At 44.3% G+C, this 18,289-nt stretch overlaps 1 protein-coding gene across 5 annotated transcripts in view; it reads left to right on the top strand.

Moving 5' to 3' along the window:
• The window catches only part of DCUN1D3 (defective in cullin neddylation 1 domain containing 3), a 40,827-nt gene that overhangs the window by 13,533 nt on the left and 9,005 nt on the right, over positions 1-18,289 (top strand). Inside the window, exon 1 of one of the 5 annotated variants that reach the window (XM_047713942.1) lies at positions 7,772-7,889. The exons of the other annotated variants lie outside the window; for them this stretch is intronic. The gene's annotated coding sequence lies outside the window, so the exon portion shown is untranslated. Of the gene's footprint in view, positions 1-7,771; positions 7,890-18,289 lie in introns of those variants that run through there. 5 annotated transcript variants of the gene reach the window in all.

The following is an 18,289-nucleotide window of genomic DNA, read 5'->3' as shown; positions in this document are numbered from 1 at the left end:
TTCCCTTGACATTTTCTGTGTATCTTCACACTGTCATCTTTCATTATATACTTTGGTTGTTGGCCTGTATTCTGCAAGTGATTTTGTTCTATAATTACTTTAGCATAAAGGCCCATGCGTCTGGTATGGCTCTGTATAATAAATTGTTTAATGTTTCAAATTACAATTTTTAAAAATTGTTATAAAGATGGTTCTACGTCTGTTATCTTTCTGTGCCATGTGTTACCTAGTCAAGATGAGATCAAAATAGAGCAAAATGGTGGTAACGATATAGCACAAGATTATTTTCCCTCCTTCGTTTATTTAATACAGAGTTTCTACTTGATTTCATAATGAGAAGCTCTCAGATGTTTCCCAGCTGAGGTGAAATCTAATGTTCCAAGCCACAAGCCCTCATACTTTGTAAGTTTTGGTTTTGTCATTCATACTGTCTTGTCTCCTGAGAGAAGTGGTGACTTGTGGTATTTGGCATGTTGGGAAAGGGCAGAAGCCTTTACTCAGGCCTATATTTTGCAGTATTAAAAAATCTCTTTTCCCACTAAAATCTGTTTCATGACATGTATGACATTCATCCTTTGTGCAGATTCACAAGACTACCTTACTCAGAGTAGACATCTTCCGGAGTCCATTTCCCTTGGTGCAGAGTTTAGTCATTATTTATAGATAACTGCTGATGAGTCTGGGGAAATTCTGAACGGGGCTGGAGGGGGGCTTGTGACATTTGCCCTTGGTGTCTAGACTAGGGTTTGCAAAGCTAGAGTGGGGTTGTTTATTTCCTTCTCATCTTGGAAAACTGCCATTGGATCAATTGAGTCTTGGTTAAGATTTCTTGTGGCAGCTGAGTCTTTGGGGCTTTAAAGATGAGAGCCACATGAAAGACTGTTCTTTCCCAGTCAGGCAAATAATTATCTCCATGGTAGGATAATCTCTACAGAAGTGTAAGCATTCAAGACCACACATCTAAAAAGATAAAATGTAATTTAGAGTCAGAATGAAAGATGTACATACATAGTGGTAGAGTTCAAAACCTTTTCAAGCCATTCTTCCATGTTTCCAGCACTTACTGGAGTAAGACCACTCTGGTCTTCTCATGGTAAACTAACATTTTAAATCTTGTAGGAAACTTGAACTTTCATGGTAACTGCAAGTAAAAAAATACAAATATGTAATCAAAGACTTTAACTCTTAACTTTAAAACCTCCGTAGTCAAAGAACCAGAATAATGTTATGCAACAGGTAAAAAAATCTTTCCAGTTGCCTTTTTCCCATTTGGAAGGATACAGTTTTCCTTCCCTCTAAGTAGTTTAGCCAGAGTTCCTCCTCTTTCTGATTTGTAGCTTTACTATTTGCATACAGTGCTTAAGTTGACTCACTCAACACCCAAGTTCTGCAGGTCTCCAGCATTTAGTGCTTGTGACTCAGCCTGGTTAAGCAAAAGAGCTTTTGATTACAGTAGCAGCTTAACAGAACAAAACTTTTAAAAACATGCTTTTAATAACACTCTTGATTTCCAAACAGATACAAGATATTTTCTAAGAGGAACCAGCCTATGTAGTTTTCAGATTAGTTGTATTTGAGCAGGGGACCGGCTTTCCCAGGCAGAATGTGGATCATTCATAGGGAACTTCTGAAACCCAAAACTAGTCTTGTAACCTAGGATAATTTGGCCTCCAGATTTGATGCTTTCACCATTGTATTCAAAGTGAAGTGTGTGTAGTCTGAATTTTTCTTAAGGACTGAGCCTAGGGTTGGATACACAGTGTTTCAGGAAAAATGTGTTTATGGGTTGCCAGCTCTTCATGCCAATACATTTGAGTGCCTTTTGTGGATCTTGTTCTTAAGGACCTTACAATGTGGTAGGAAAACAGATATCAGAACAATTAGAAACTGTGGTAAAATCAGCGCCCAAAAATACCAGTGCTGTAAATGAAGATGTGGGGAGTGGGGCAGAGAGGTTGTAGGTCAGCTTGAAGGAGTCAAGAGAGGGTCCTGTAGGAGGTAAAATCTCAGCTGGGCTTGAAAGATACAGACTAGAGAGTGAGATGGCATTCCAAGTGGTGGTTAACAGTATGTGTAGAACTACAGAAGCATGAGAAGCTGTGGCGCTTTGGGGAACGGCAGGTGTTTCAGTATGCCTGGGGGATGCAGAGTGAAGGAGATGGGGAGAATGACAAACTCCGAAGGGCTTTCTTTGTATGCCTTGCTGAGTTTGTATTATCTTTCGTAGGTGAAGGGGAACTAATAAATAATTTTGAGTAGGGACATGGCATACTCACATGGTGTGTGTGTGTGTGTGTGTGTGTGTGTGTGTAAGTGTAAGATCATGTTAACAATAGCGTGAAAGAGGTTGAAGGGAACAGTCCCAGAAGTAGGGAAGCTATTTGTGAACGTGCTGCAGTGAAGATATCAGGGGCCTGAACTGTAGGGTTACTGAGGAAGGGCAGATACTCAGGAGTAAGAATTTACAAAATCTGGCTTAATCTGCTAAAACTTGATTGCTTGCATGTCCCACACGGGTCAGTGGCCTGAAGGGTGCCCTGTTCCATACAGTCACTCAGAGATCCAGGCTGATGAAGATCCCACTATTGTGTGTTGTCTTGGTCACCGTGGCAGGGGGAAAGATGGCTGGGATGTCACGTGCCAGTTCTGTGCTTAGGCTTAGAAATGGGAAGAAACACATCTGCCTACAGCTCATTGGCCAGAAATAGATACATTTCCCCACCTCACTGAAAAGAGGCTGGGAAATTGGGGGAGCAGATGGACTGTTTGGTGAGCTTCTTTGTGCCACAGTGTAGGGATTTGAGTGAGGTGTTTTTTTTCTGAGATTATTTCTTCATCAGTGTAACAGTAGTACCAGCCTCAGAGGGTAGATGTGGGGATTAACTGCTGTCATGACTCTGTAACACCTGGTATTGTGTCTGGCACAGTAAGGCTGTTGGAGGGAACCTTTAAGTTTGATCTTGAGATTGAGATTTTCTCATTATGGGTCGTATCTAATTAGTGGGTTATAAACAACAATTAAAAACCAAACTAAAGGAAAGAAATAGCATAAATTAGAGTGAATCTTAGAAATGAGGGGAAATGCTGCTTCATGAAACTTTTGAGTTATACCTGTATTTACATATGTGTTTTTGGTCAGGAAGTGAAGTGTTACTTCTCAATGAAGGCTGTGCTTAAAATTTGGAAGACACTGGGCTATATAAAGCCTTATACATACCAAACAAAAAACTACTCATGTTTTATTTAAAAAAAATTTGAGGGGCACCTGGGTGGTGGAACTCCTGGACGCTTGGAACTCTTAGACGGTTAAGCATCTGCCTTCCATTCAGGTCATGGTCTCAGGGTCCTGGGATTGAGCCCCATGTCTAGCTCCCTGCTCTGTGGGGAGTCTACTTCTCCCTCTCCCAATGCCCCGTTCCTCTGCCCGCCCCACCCCACTTATGGTTGCTTGCTTGCTCTCTGTCTTAAATAAATAAAATCTTAAATTTTTTTAAAGATTTGATTTTTAAGTACTCTTTACACCCAGCATGGGTAGGATTTGAATTTACAACCCTGAGATCAAGAGTCGCATGCCTGGCCAGGTTCCCGAAAGAACTACTTTACTTAATATGTTTTTTTGAAAGAGGCAGTTTAAATTGTAGTTTAAATTTTCATATTTTTATTTTTATTTTTTTTTTAAAGATTTATTTATTTATTTGACAGAGACTACAAGTAGGCAGAGAGGCAGGCAGAGAGAGAGAGGAGGAAGCACGCTCCCCGCTGAGCAGAGAGCCCGACATGGGGCTTGATCCCGGGACCCTGGGATTATGACCCGAGCTGAAGGCAGAGGCCTTAACCCATTGAGCCACCCAGGTGCCCCAAAATTTCCATATTTTTAAAAGAGTGGATTTGAAAAGCAGTATCTTTAATTATGAGAAAGAGTAGAACATGGGTTAGAATTTTAGCTTTGTCACTTGCTAGCTGTTTATCCTTAGGCAAGTTACTGGTACTTTCTGTGCCTTAGTTTTTTCAGGTGATGATAATACTTACATCATAGGGTATGTTTGTTGGGTTAGTGCATATGTGTAAAAATGTTTTGAAATTGATGGATATTACATTGTAAAACTTATGTAAGCATTTGTGGACATTATTGTGTAAAAGTGGCTCATACTGAGCATGTGGGTAGATTTGTGCAGTGCACTTGGTACATAGTAGGTGCTTATTTTACATTAGATTCCTTTTTAAAAGATTTATTTATTTTAAGAGAGAGAGCATGCAGGGGGATGGGCTGAGGGAGAGGGAGAAAATCTCCATCAGACTCCCCGCTGAACATGAGCCCGAATTGGGATAATCTCAGGACCCTGAGATCTGACCTGAGCTGAAATCAAGAGTTGGACACTTAGCCGATTGAGCTGCCCAGGCACCCCTACATTTGCTTCTTTAGAAGATGTTTGTCAGGTGCCAGTTAGCCCTTTCCATGTTACCGTACGCATTCCCTGCCTTCTTGGAACTCCTAATATAAGATGCGGTCACTGTAATAATAATGTCCTTTCTCTTCTGTGGACTTGTTATTTTTGACCACCTGTTTGGGAGCCATGAATATTCATGTTCCTGAGGAGTAAAGCATATATAATGCATTCAAGGCTTGAATGCATATTAGGAGTAACAAATTGTCTGTTACGATAAGGTGTCATAATAGACAATTCGTTAAAAATTCAGTCAGAAGAATTCACTGGGGAGAAACCAATGAAATACTTTCTGGTTTTTATTTTTACTTATTTATTTTATTTTTTTATTTTGTTTTTAAAGATTTTATTTATTCATTTGACAGGCAGAGATCATAAGTAGGCAGAGAAGCAGGCAGAGAGAGAGAGGGAGGTGGAAGCAGGCTCCCTGCTGAGCAGAGAGCCTGGTGCGGGGCTCGATCCCCGGACTCTGGGACCATGACCTGAGCCGAAGGCAGAGGCTTTAACCCACTGAGCCACCCAGGTGCCCATTTGCTTATTTATTTTTAAGATTTTTTTTTTTTTTTTTTTTTTTTAAATTTGAGACGGTGAGTGAACAGCTGGGAGGTGGTGTGGGGAGCAGAGAGGCAGAAGCAGAAGCCCCTGCTGAGCAGGGAGCCAACATGGGGCTCCATCCCAGGACCCCAGGATGACAACTGGAACTGAAGGCGGACGCTTAACCCACTGAGCCACCCAGGCCCCCCTTAGTTTCTGGTTTTTAAAAAATGTTTTGGCCTGTTAAAAACAAGTATCAAAGTTGTCTTTAAGATTGTTAGGTTGGGGGGCGCCTGGGTGGCTCAGTGGGTTAAGCCTCTACCTTCGGCTCAGGTCATGATCTCAGGGTCCTGGGATCGAGCCCCGCATGGGGCTCTCTGCTCAGCGGGGAGCCTGCTTCCCCCAGCCTCTCTGCAAATAAATTTAAAAAAAAAAAAAAAAAAAAGATTAGGTTGGCTTCTCCTGCGATGAGTAGCTGGTGTCAGCAGACTGATGAGCAGTGAGAGACGTGCTATGCCTTTGAAGGGCAGTGGTGGATAATGACTGTTTCATTTCGATCAGCCAGTTGGTGATACTGAGTAAGAGTAGTGCCCTGGGTGAATAGGAGTTAATCCTGGCTGCCTGGCAGAAGTGGATTGTTATATAATTTATGGCACCCAGAAGCCCTTTAGGGAGGTCTTTATTGTCTTATTACCAAGACAGTATCCATCTAGGCCTGAAGATTAATTCTCGTTGCTCTCATCTAGCTCTCATAACTGAAAGGGTGGCAACTTGCTGTTACATGGCCGCAACTTGGTTTTTGCTTTGACACAAAGGTATGTTAATCAAGAATGGGTATTAGAAATCTAGAAATGTTTTCATCAGTTTTGATTTATTAATATTTAGAGCTCTTTTTTTTTCTTGTTAAACTGAACTTCTGAAAAATGAGTCATATTCGGGGTTTCAAACATTTCCTCTTTGACTAGGCTCAGAAAACGTTTATTAACGCTTCTGTCTTGTAAATTGCTGCTGCAGTTCATTTGTGTCAGTCCTGCCACAGCTGAAACAAACGCAGGGGTGTCGGTTGGCTTTCCGTCATCTGACTCAAGTGGGCTTCTTAACTCTTAGTACTGGTGGATGTCCACTGTTAAACAAGCCTGTACTACTTTTTATGACTCACTGAGAAATCACATGGTGGTGTGATCCCCGTCCTTAGCGACCAGCCCTTAAACTTGTAATTTTCAATGTATTGTGTTAAAACAAATTTCTAATTCTGGCTATTTTTCTTTTCAATTCTAGACCTAAAATTGGAAGCTCTATTTTTATAAAACACTCTCCTAGAAAAGTCGCCAGTGTTGCTACCCAAATATCATAACTGGGCCTGGGGGCGAGGAGAGCAAAAGCTAGCTGTTTCACATGGTTAAGCAGAATGTGTGGGTCTGCCTGCCAGCCGGCGGAGGTGGAAGCTGCCCTTTGCTTTCTTGGCAAGTGCATCTGGCTTTGAAGGCCCTGCCTAGGACTTTAGTTCTTGCCCTTTTCTTGCTGTCATATAAAACATAGTCCAATGTCCCCCTGCGGTTCCAATGAGTTGGAGGGCCCTGGTCCACGTCTCATATTATCTTTGATGAGGTATGTGCTTTAGCCCTCAGTTAAAAGCCACTCTGTCATCAACTAAATTTTAGAAAATATAACAGTGGAATAGAAATATACACTCTGTGAGTCCTTCGGGTTCAATATGCAGTATTGAGAAAAAACTGCTGGGTTTTGCCCTTGCATCTCCAAACACCTTAAATGTGTGATTGAGGTAGAGAAGAGGCAGTTTGGATCAGCACTAGAAGGCATTTCATTGGAGTTCACCTGATCGGCAAACCCTTGGAGCTTCCTAGAGTGCTGTGTGGCCACAGCTTGCATGAACTCTTTGGACTTTCTCCCTTGCTAAGAGGAGAGGCTGGAGTGATACCGTCATGACTGTGAATTTTTTCCAAGGGACTGGGGTGCACATCAGAAAGAGGCACGACAGGATGAACATGTTCCCATTTCACCTTTAACTTTGGCTCTTGTCGGGTTTGAGGTGAAAATTAGCTTGTGACATGCAGAGAGATGGAGTGGTGTATGCTGGTTGAGAAGCCATGTTTGTATGACATTTTCTGAGAACCGATGAGGTAGAGAGTAAATGGAACAAGGAGACAATTCCTACTTTCCCTTCTCTCTGAAGGTAGAGGAGTGCTGGGAGGAGAGGAGTCCAGGGGAAGTTGGACCTTAGGAAGCCGCTCTGGAGAGGTGAAGTTAACTTCTACACCCTTAGAGCTCAACCCCCTTTACTGTTGAGTATTTGGTGACATCATCATTAGAATTGGTATAAATGGCTCTCGGTTATTGAATACTAACTCGTGCTAGACACAGCACTAAGTAGGTTGGACTTATCATTTCTTCAGTCATGAGTGAATACATTTCAGGGGCGCAGACTAGTGCCTTGTACATAAGTACTCAATAAATAACAGTGATTATTATTCCCTCAACATTTATGTATTCAACACTTGCTTATGTGAGGTAGCTAGGTGCACAGGACAAAGGGGCAAATAAGATAGAATCCCAGCTCCTGTGGCACTTTCCTTCTAGGAGTGGGAGCAGACAGGAAGTTAACAAGAATTCCAGAAAGTGAAATGTGCTGGGAAGAAATGAAATAGTTGCTGGACCCAAGTGAGATGTACTTTAGGTTTGTAGGCTGGGGAGCGCCTCTCAGCCTTCTAACTTAGACCCATGTGATGTGAAGGGGCCATTTATTCTTCACTGTGACCCTTTGATTTTCCCAGTTTTCAGGTGAGGAAACTGAGGCACAAGTGATGAAGTATGCGCAGGGGAGCACATAGAGCCAAGCTGTCCACACGCAGTCATCTGCGTGCTGAGCCCATCCTGCCCTGCTCAGGAGAGGTGAGACGATCCTGGGGCAGCTGCAGGAGCTCCCGCATCTTCAGCTGGGTTATGAGCGAGGGGAATGAATGTGGTTGCAGTGTAGGTAAAACCCTGATGCATTTCAGAAGAGTTAAGATGTAATATCATAGATACCAAGCATTGAATGCAGAATTTGAGTGTATGAGTGTGTGCAGGTATGCACAGTTTATTCTGGGTCCAAAGCTATCCTTAGATTTTCAAAGAAATTGACGACCCAAAGTGCTTATGGTGCTGCTGCTTAATTTTAGGATTTTCTCATAATCAATTTTATGAAAATAGGGCCTAGCTGTTAGGGCAGAGTTTTGTTTTGTTTTTTTAAAGATTTAATTTATTTATTGGAGAAGAGCGAGACAGACAGAGGACAGGAGCAGGGAGAAGCAGGCTACGTGCTGAGCTGGGAACCGGATGTGGGACTCAATCCTAGAACCCCAGGATCATGACCCGAGCTGAAGGCAGACATCCAACCATCTGAGCCACCCAGGCGCCCTAGGGCAGAGTTTTGATAGACAGCATTGGAATGGCCGTTCGATGGCCGGTCAGTATGGGGGGGAAGTGCACAGGAATGGGGCTGGAATCCTCAGATGTCTGTCTTTGCCAAGCCTCTGGAACCGTATTGCCAGCCATCAGGTATAGAGCTCTATTTTGATTTAATTATCTGCCTATCTTTACACGTGTTAAGGAGCCCTTTGGCCTCATGCCATATGAGTGCCCGTTGATGAAATAAGTAACTGCTTGAAATAAAAAAAATAAAGCCCAAACCTTGAGGCCTCAGGTTTCACCCTGCAGGGAATGTATTTCCAATAAAGGCACACAACACAAGCATTTCCTGTTACAGTTTTTAAAACCTGAATACTTTCTAAATAGGCTCTTCAGTGCTTGAAACCAGAGAGAAATTGTTTCATCAGTAGCAATTGAAACCAAGAGGGTAGCCAAATTCTGGTCAGGTCTGGCCTTTCAGTTTCATAGGATGTGGTTTAGATCAAATACCTGTTTCAGCTGGAAGATTGATCATGTTGTTACTGCACAGAGAAAGACTTCCAGGAGTCTTGCTTTACAGCTTTTCACGTGGTGTCTGAGTGCTGGGAGGAGGTTCCTCCTTAGGAACGTGAAGATGACAGAACGTGCGTACACAACAGAAGAAAGTAGCTGTAAGTGCCCTGTGGCCTGTCTGAAGGAGGCCAAAGGTTGTAAAAATTGCAGTTGGAAAGGTTCTTACTCTCGTTAGTCATATCAGCTTTTAAACAGCATCCTGGTGGTCTGCCCAGTACAATGGAATGTTACAGTGTACCCGAGTTTGGGATTATTGGTCCTGGTGTTCAACTAAGGAGTGAAATTGTGGCCTAGCAAATTGGTCCTGGATGATGAATCAGAGCCTAGGCATCATTTCTTTGCTCTGCGAGTAGAAGAGATCCGAGTGACTTAGCAGTGTGTTAGTAGGGACTCTATCTTTCGTGACTGAAAGCCTGACATCCGGTTTATGCAAAAGAGGAATTCATTGACTCCCATAACTGCAGTTCAGGCTTTGGTCTGACTTTAGGTAGTACAGGTGGATTCTGGGTGCAGATAATACCTTCAGAATTCATTTTATCTTTGTCTCTTTTTTTTTTTTTTAAAGATTTTATTTATTTGACAGAGATCACAAGTAGCAGAGAGGCAGGCAGAGAGAGAGAGAGGAGGAAGCAGGCTCCCCGCCGAGCAGAGAGCTCGAAGCGGGGTCCCTGGGATCATGACCCGAGCCGAAGGCAGAGGCTTTAACCCACTGAGCCACCCAGGCACCCCTTATCTTTGTCTCTTGGCAGTGATTTCATTCTTGGGTTCTACATACATTTGAAGTGAGACCTATATGATAAGAAGGGGCCATTGAATCCTCACAGTGACTCTTTGATAGGCATTACTGTTTTCTTTGGCGGGATGACTATAGCAGCTCTAGCTTCCTTTACTTTCAGTGCTAAGATTTACTCTTGTCTGCTGAGGTCACCTGCGTGTCCCTAACCCAGTCATCGAAACCAAGGGCATGTGACACTCAGGTGGGCCTGAGTCACGAAGTCCATTTTGAGCCCCACCCAACTATGTGGCCAGGAGTTCAGGTTCTGCCTGTTCCATGGGCCAGATCCTTCTACCCCGATGCTAAATCTATGAGGCCTTAAGATGGGTGATGGTAGCAGTGGTGGCTCCTTCTGCTACTACTACTGCTTTTTGATGGGGGTGGGGACAGGTTGATTTTCTTTTGAAAGAATAATTGGGAAATTTAAATATAATTAAAAGGTGTCCTATGACTAATCTTTTTCTCCCCCCACCCCTTTTATGTAACAACACCGACTTGGAATCCTTGAAGCCAGAATCATTGGCTCTTGTCAGCCTTTGTGATGTGACTTACAGTGAAGCCAGTGATCTATTTTTACCTGTTTCTCTTTAGGTGGTTTGGTATTTTCCCTTAAACACAATGTCTTAATGTGCTTTTGGTAAGGATTTTTTGCAAGAAGTTGAATTAGTTGGCAAATATCACAAGATGATGTTGGGAGAAATATAGACTCCTAGTACGTTGTACAAGTTGATCTTCTTTGGAATTCAGATTGGATTATATATACACACACACATACAGAATTTTTTTGCCTATTCTTTGATCTCTTGGTTCCACTTAGAGGGTTTTATTCTCAGGTAAGAATTATAAGTGTGCTGAGTTTTAAGTGCGTGTGTTTTATCAGAGTAATGTTTATAATAGGGAACTACTGGAAGCAAGCTAAATGTCCAACAATAAAAGACTAAATTGACCAGATTCAGTATGGTACCTCCATCCAGTAGAAGATTTATCTGAATATTAAATATGTTTCTTTTTTTTTTTTTTTAAGATTTTATTTATTTATTTGACTGAGGGAGCACAAGCCTGGTGAGTGGCAGGCAGAGTGAGAGGGAGAAGCAGGCTCTCCGCTAAGCAGGGAGCCCGATCCCAGCCCGATCCCAGGACCCTGAGATCATGACCTGAGCTGGAGGCAGACTCTTAACTGACTGAGCCACCCAGGTGCCCCAGAATTGCTGCTCTTTAAAAGCATTTTATGAGAGGAAAAGTTTTATATTAAAAAAATGTTCAGTGGAAAAGATTGCAAAATAGATTGTACAGTGTGAACCCACTTTTGTTTGAAAGTTCCAAACATAATGAGGACATGCATGTATTTTACATGTGCGGTCCATATGTGCTCATATAAAAGACTAAGGGATATACTGAAATATTAATTGTAAGAGGTGGGATACTGGGGGCCTTTTTATGCTTCTCTGTGTTTTCTAAACTTTACAGAGTAACTATGTAATACTTTTGAATTTGGCAGCGGGAGAGAAAGACTTAGTGGCCTCACTTCTCTGATCAGTTTACTGATGTGGTTGAAAACAGATATTCTTTTATTATACAACTCTTTTCTCCCTCTTCCTGTCTACTGTGCATTAGCAGTTAGTTTCCATCATGGGCCTCTAGGAAAAACCTGATAAATGTGGCCTTAATGGATTTGGATTTCTTTTATTTTCTTTCTTTCTTCCTTTTTTTTTTTTTCTTTTTTTTTAAAGAATTAGCAAACATTTAAGAGATTGATTAGTTACCACATGATGAACCTGAGGCCTTCTTAGAGGAAGTATAGCTCTAGAAACCACATCTATACATTTGTGGTAATTCTGGTGCCCCTTTAAGACATTTGGATACAGTCATTTATCATCTTTGTATTGGGTTCCTTCCTCATCTCTCTACTCATTTCAGCTTCCTTTCTTGCCTTTCTTTTACTTAGGGGCAAAAAACCAAAGCTTATCTCCAGTTAAACTATTTTTCAGTCACTTTGTGACTACTGAGTTCTGAATTGCTCAGAAGGCGATTGAAAAGTGAGCCGTTGATGTGGTAATTGGGTGTTTGAGGACTAATCCTCTGCAGTCAGGTAAGCCTCTAGGGGGCTGGTACCCGAATTCAAACTGGAAGCCAGCAATCAGTACCTCATCCGTGGTTTACCTTCAGCAGGGCCTAAGGCGGCTGTCTCTTAAGAAAGAAGACAAGCAGTAGCATAAAAGCAGAGATGAAGAATGCAGCAGGCTTGCCCTTTTTATTCTGCTACCACGGAGCACAGATCCAGGACAGTCCTCGGCTCCTAAGCCTCCTAAGGAAGGAAATTGAAAAAGCTCGAGCAGAAACAAAAAGAATAGTCAACCTAGCAGTCCGGTGCCCCTTAATGATGCCTGCTTTGCACATAAGTGGGTAGCCTGACCTGTCCTGGTCCGTAGTGACAGCAAAAAAAAAAAAAGATTCCAAGTGTGGGTCAGTAAAATGATATGGCCCTTTTTTGGTTATTTTGAGTCATGTGGGGTTAAACATGGCTCATTCCTGGAGCTCAGAGACCAAAAATGCCTCATTATTTGGTATTTGGAAACTATAAAGTACATGCTTGTGTTGGCTTGGTTGGACTGGCAAGTAGTATTGGTTCTAGCCAGCCCACACTGGCCTCAGTCCTCCAACTGGATATATTTGAAGTGTACAAGGTGAGAAACAGTAAGAACACTTTAAAAAGAGAAGAAAATTACTCTCTGGGAAGCAGGCTGGTCTTAGCCATGTGACCTAAGATTATTCTACAGAAATAAAACCAGTTGGTTTATTTTCTTAAAAAAAAAAAAAAAGTTATTCTCAAAAAAAAAAAAAAAAAGGTTATCCCCTACCCCACCCCCGCTGCCCCTGCATCCCTCTTTTCTTTTCTTTTGCGCTTTTGAGATTTGTTGATGTAGAAAGTCATGTGTTCCTACCCAACCCGAACTGGAACTGCTGCCGGAGCTTGCTGCTGTAGTACATTTTAGGACAAAAAGTCTTTTAAAAGCATGAAAATAGCAGCAGACGGGACTCGTTTGCTTTGGCAGAGGGAACGGCTTTCCCTCCCAAGCAGCTCTGGGTAAGAGACCTAATCTCCAAAGGTGATCTTGTAAGTCCCAAGTTCCATGTGGCAGCAGGGGACTCTACATTTCGAGTACTCCCTCAGTCTTACCTCTTTGTTACTTCTGTAACTTTACTTTCTAGGAAGTAGTTTACAAACGGCCACCACCCATTCCCTATCTTTTTCTCAGGCCATTCAGCATCTCTAGCTGCCAGGTGGGCTCTGGGGGCTCTTGTGGTCTTGCTTGGAGACTCCCAGCTGTGGTGGCCTCTGTCAGAATGGGACGGATGGCACATTAACCCCTGGCAGCTGGAGAAAAGCCATCTGACGAATTCATGTGCTCATGTTCTCTGGCCTTTGGGTGTCTGGCATATATAGTAAGAAATAAAAAACATGCACCCGGCTAGCTCTACAGACTGTTCAGATGAAAGTTGGGAAGTGGTTTCTTATTGCCTTTCTGCAGAAATACCAGTATTTGCCAGTGGTTTTTTGATTCTGAGTAGACACTAGATGGGAGCAAAATGGGCTGGGTGAATGAGATGGGTCCCTTCTCTCCAGGAAGTCTCCAGGTAGATCACAAGTGCCTTGCTGACACTGATGTTTGGTGCCAGTGTTGGCCTCCTGTTTTTTAGCTCCTCATTTCATGAGGTTGTTCCTTGGGTGACAGGCTCCCCATCAGCAGCCAGGGCACATTCCTGAGCAGGCTTCCTGACCTGACCAGCGGCAACAGAGAGCCAGCTCGCTCTGGTCTGTTTTCCATATGCCAGGGCCTCTTGCTGACCCTGCAGAGATCAAACTAGGATGATTAAGGAGAGGCAGGCCTGCGAAAAACCGTGTAATCTTTCACCCCTTGTTCAGACTAGAGTAGCCCCTGCTTTCTCTCTCCTCCTTTTGGACTTCTGGTCTCATTTTCTCTTGGGTCTGATAGGCTTGGGCAAGTTGTATGAGAGCCGTCCCCTGAGCAGGCAACGTGCCAGCCCTTAGAAGGCTTGCACATTTAGGACTTTAGCCTTGTTGGATGCAAAAAAAAATGGAGTCTCAGAACATTAAAGTCGGAAGGACTAGACCCCTCACTTTAATGTTGGGGTCACACAGATTCGAGGTTAAGGAGAGGTTACGTGACTTGTTCAAGGACCCACACTGCATAGAGGTGCCAGACCAGAACCAAACCTGGGAGTTGATTCTGTATCTCTGGTACGTTTAAGTGTTCCTAGTGTACCTTTTCATCTTGGGCCATCGTCCTCTCTTGGGAGAAGTGTGTGTCTTTGGGACACGTCATAGCAGAGAATAGTAGTGAGGCCAGCGAGGAAGAATGGGGGGTTAGGATCAAATGGCCTGGATGTGAATCCAGAACTTTTCCTTTGTAGACTGGCTGTGGGACTTCAGGCCAAATTCCTTAACCTCTCTTCAGTTCTCCTCTCTGTAAAAAGTTTACATAATGTCTTCCTCATACCGTTGGTTGTAGTGGGTTAAGTGTGACAGTTAAGGTGAATCCCCTCCGTACATAGGTGTAATCTAAAAGATACTGCTCTTACTGAATGTTTTAAATCAGCTTCCCGCAGGACCAACCAGATTGGCCCTTTGACTCTTTCCTTTCCATTTGGTGTTTCCAGTCATTTAAAGACCAAACAAAAGCCACTTCTCTGAAACTTTCCCACAGGGCAGACTTTGGAGTCTGACAGGCTGGTTTTATCTCCTAGTCAGCCTACTTTGTAGTTAAGAAAATTTGGTTTCCTCATCTGCAAAAGGTCTGACAGGCTAGGTGGTTGTGAGGTTGAAGGCGACGATGCATGGGAAGCAAGCCGCCCCACGTTCCGGACGTATCACTTCCCCTCCGGCAGCCCCTCCACCTTTCTTTCCATGACACCAGTTCACGCGCCTCTCTCCTTTTCCTGTCTCCAGTCACCCTGGGTCCTTGTGTGGTGTAGCCCTTTGTGGTCCTTCTCTTCCATAACCTGTCTCAACAGTAGACAGTAAGCCCAGGAGACCCAGGGACTTTTCTGCGTCTCGCTTCATGGAACCGCCCACGAGATAGATCAGCTCCAGATCCTTCTTTGGAGCCAGAGCATCCACAGGGACCACGGCTTCTGGGATTGCCCCAGGCCCGGCCGTGCCAGCTCCAGGCCTGGGGCCAGGCAGACAGCCAAGCCCATCCCCGAGAGTAGCAGCCAGGGCTGGCACAGCACGGTGCGGGGTGGTGGGGGCTGAGGCTGATGTGCAGAGAGGGAGGGGGACAGAAGCATTTGGAGCTGAGATTGAAGGAGAAAAGCTGGAGGCTGATCCTGATCCAGCATAAACTGAGCAGAGTTACTGGCATCGATCTTTCAGGTAAACCCCAGAACTCTCTAATCGTGTCTAGAAATAGGTTTCCCGGGATGTGTGTATGTGTGTTTTCTTTATTCTTCTGCCTTTCCTTTCTCCCTGCCCCTGACTCCATTGAACTATTTTATGCCCTTTAGCAGAAGCAGGAGAGCAGAGTCCTTGTGAGGACAGGGAGACAAGGAGCTGCCTTGGGGAGTCCTGCATACTGGGACTGTCCCCCACCCCCCACCCCCCAAGAGCTGCCCTGGCCAATGGAAAGAGCACTGTTCTAGGAGCACAGAGTCTTGATTCTGTCCCCGACTTGGCAGTAACAGCAGCAGCTATGATAAAGGTTAACACTTAGTGAGTCCTTTCTGTGGGCAGAGTATCTCAGTGGATTTTCTCATTTACGTTATCTTTAGGTCCACCTGCCCTGTTTTAAAGTGAACGCTGACAGTCACATGTTGGTGGCATCACCATGATTCTCGTCCAGGTTTGTCTGCTCCAAGAGCTCCTCCTCTTAATGACTCTGCCCTTGTTTTCTCCCTTCCTGGATAGCTCCTTGACCTTGCTGTGCCTCCATTTCTTTTCTATTGTACGGAGCATTTGGGTGTAGTGGTTATAATGCACTACTAAATACAGAGTGGTATTCCTTAATCACGGTGCTCTCTTGCTGATAACATTTGGCTTTGGGGCGCCCAGGTGGTGCCGAGGCTTCACATCCGCTTCAGAGAGGCCGCTGAGATGACCCGCTGGAAAGGCAGTTCCATTAAAGTAGTATAAATGATTTTTAAGCTAGAAGTTCTCTTTTTCAAATCTACAGAGCTAGGACCAAGTAGAAAAGGGAAAGGAGTTTGGAACTACTAGCTGGAAGCTTGCCCCAGGTTAGGGACAGGGGTAACTACTGGGTTCAAGGTGTCCCTAGAACAAAGCAAATACCCAGCTTGATTTTACTCAGTCTCAATCACAAGGAAGTCTTACCCTACGGAGAACCCGAGCCTGCGTGCTTTTGGGCAGTGGTGCATTTGAGCAAGGTCAGTGTTGTAGTTCAAGAGCTTGGCTGGTAATAATGACCGATGGCTGTCCTCCATGGTTGGTGGGGGCCAGGGGGCACTGTGTGGCAAGTACCCTTTATCTGCATTTCCTGATGGAATATATATATATATATTTTAAAGATTTTGTTTTTTGACAGAGAGACGGTGAGAAAGGGAACACAAGCAGGGGGAGTGGGAGAGGGAGAACAGGCTTCCCACGAAGCAGGGAGCCCGACGTGGGTCTTGATCGCAGGACCCGAGCTGAAGGCAGATGCTTAAGGACTGGGCCACCCAGGTGCCCCTACTGACGGAATCCTTTCAACAGCTCTGTGAGGCAGATAGCATTTTGTGGGTTGAGCAGATACAGGTTTTGATCAGGGTCAGCCATAATCACTGGCAGAGTTGAGCTTTGATTTCCGAATAGCAGCTTTTAACCATGCCGATGGACCGAAACAGCACTGCTTGAGGGCATCTTTGGCGAGGCTGAGTCCAAGGGCATCATGACTGCCTGAATCTCGGTGGCAGGGCTCTCTGGGAGAGGGCAGTGGGTAGGACGCCCTTCCTGAACAGCGGGCATGGACAGTGCGTTCTCTTTCCAGTGGCTGGTGGTAAAACTTGCTCTTCCGGGATCGCTGTGGTGACTTCAAAGCTCAGGACCCATGTGTTGGTGGGCTTTCCCTCGGTTCTCTGATGGGAGCTGGACTCGGCAGTCTGGCCTAGTGCTAAAGGTGTGTTTCTCAAGACAGACATTGTGTGATGTTGGATGAGTTACTTTGTGCCTCAGTTTCCCTGTCTTTAAATGGGGTTGTGGTGAGGATATATGAGTTTTAAGTCCATAAAATGCTTATTAGCATAGTGCCAGACATGATATCAAGTATTCAATAATTGATAACTGCCATTACTTTAGCCGTTAGCCATCAGCTCTCAAGCCCAGGGAGACTTTCAGCTTTAAAACACTCGAAGTGCTGTCAGCTTGGGACACTGGGCTTGTGTGAGACTGAGCCTGGGGAAGGCGTTGGGGGCACAGCTGTTTTCCTGGGGAAAGAGGTAGGCACAAAAGGGAGGCCATTGAATAATCAGGGGGCTGTAGTCACCACCAGATCTGAAAATATTTTCTTCTGGCTTGAGATCATCACTTGCCTCAAACACTCACCCAGCGTGGGGGCCTTTCACAGATAGGGACCAGAATGGAAGAAAGAGATCTGACCTTCTGGTACTTGCTGATTGATCATCTGTTCAAATTGATTTTCCCTCCTTTTTCTCATCTGCTGGGCATGTTAAAAGCCTTCAGGTTCTGCTGTGTCAGGTCATCAGAGATGCTCTTATGTGGAGGGCCGTTTGGGTAAATGGGATTAGGGCCTCTTTGGGAGGCCCATCTGTTCTGTCCCTACCTGAAGGCCTTGGCGCCAGGATTTGAAGGAAGCTGGTACAATGAAGCATCTGTCCTGTGGGGGTGGAGGTAAGTGGCCTGGGGTAGGTGGGTCAGACAGAGGCCAGGAAATCCTCTTACCCTGCCAGGTACCTGGGCCTCCCTCCCCAGCAGGAGCTGAGCAGCAAACCCTGGTGAGTCAGCATGCCTGGGAATTAGAATTGCCAGTCTGCGAGCATGTGGGGTTTGTGTAAGTTTGGGCCTTTTGTTTCTTTTAGCACTGTAGTCTTTAGAAACACAAATCTGGAAACCAGACCTTCCACATGGTATAGTCCTTTTTGTTTTGAGATACTTCAGCTCGAACAGTTGCTTTCCTTGTATGCTGGTCTTCCCAGAATTAACCCCTTGCCTTTTAAATTTTAATAGGTTGTGCTTAAGGTTTATTCCCTATACTGTTAAAGCATAAAAAGACAAGAAAACATACTTGGGTCTGTCTTTCCACACCAAAAAACCCTTTCGGGCTTTAGTGTTTTTTGTGTGTGTTTCTTTTTGTGTTTTTTTGTTTGTTTGTTTGTTTTAAAGTCTAAATGGATTGCAGGTCTTTAGAGGGCATGTATGGGCTTGTCTCTCTGGCGTTCAGTCTCTTTGAGGGTGAAGACTAGGACACGCCCTGATAACAGTGAGTCTCCGATAAGTTATAAGAATGATTTTGGTCGTCATTTTAAACTGCTACACTCAGAATTTACCCGTAGGATTCCTTTTGAAGATAACCCCAAATTTATC

The sequence above is a fragment of the Lutra lutra genome, chromosome 18 (assembly GCF_902655055.1).
Source record: "Lutra lutra chromosome 18, mLutLut1.2, whole genome shotgun sequence".
Lineage (NCBI taxonomy): Eukaryota > Metazoa > Chordata > Mammalia > Carnivora > Mustelidae > Lutra > Lutra lutra.
This window is presented reverse-complemented; position numbering and strand designations above follow the sequence as displayed.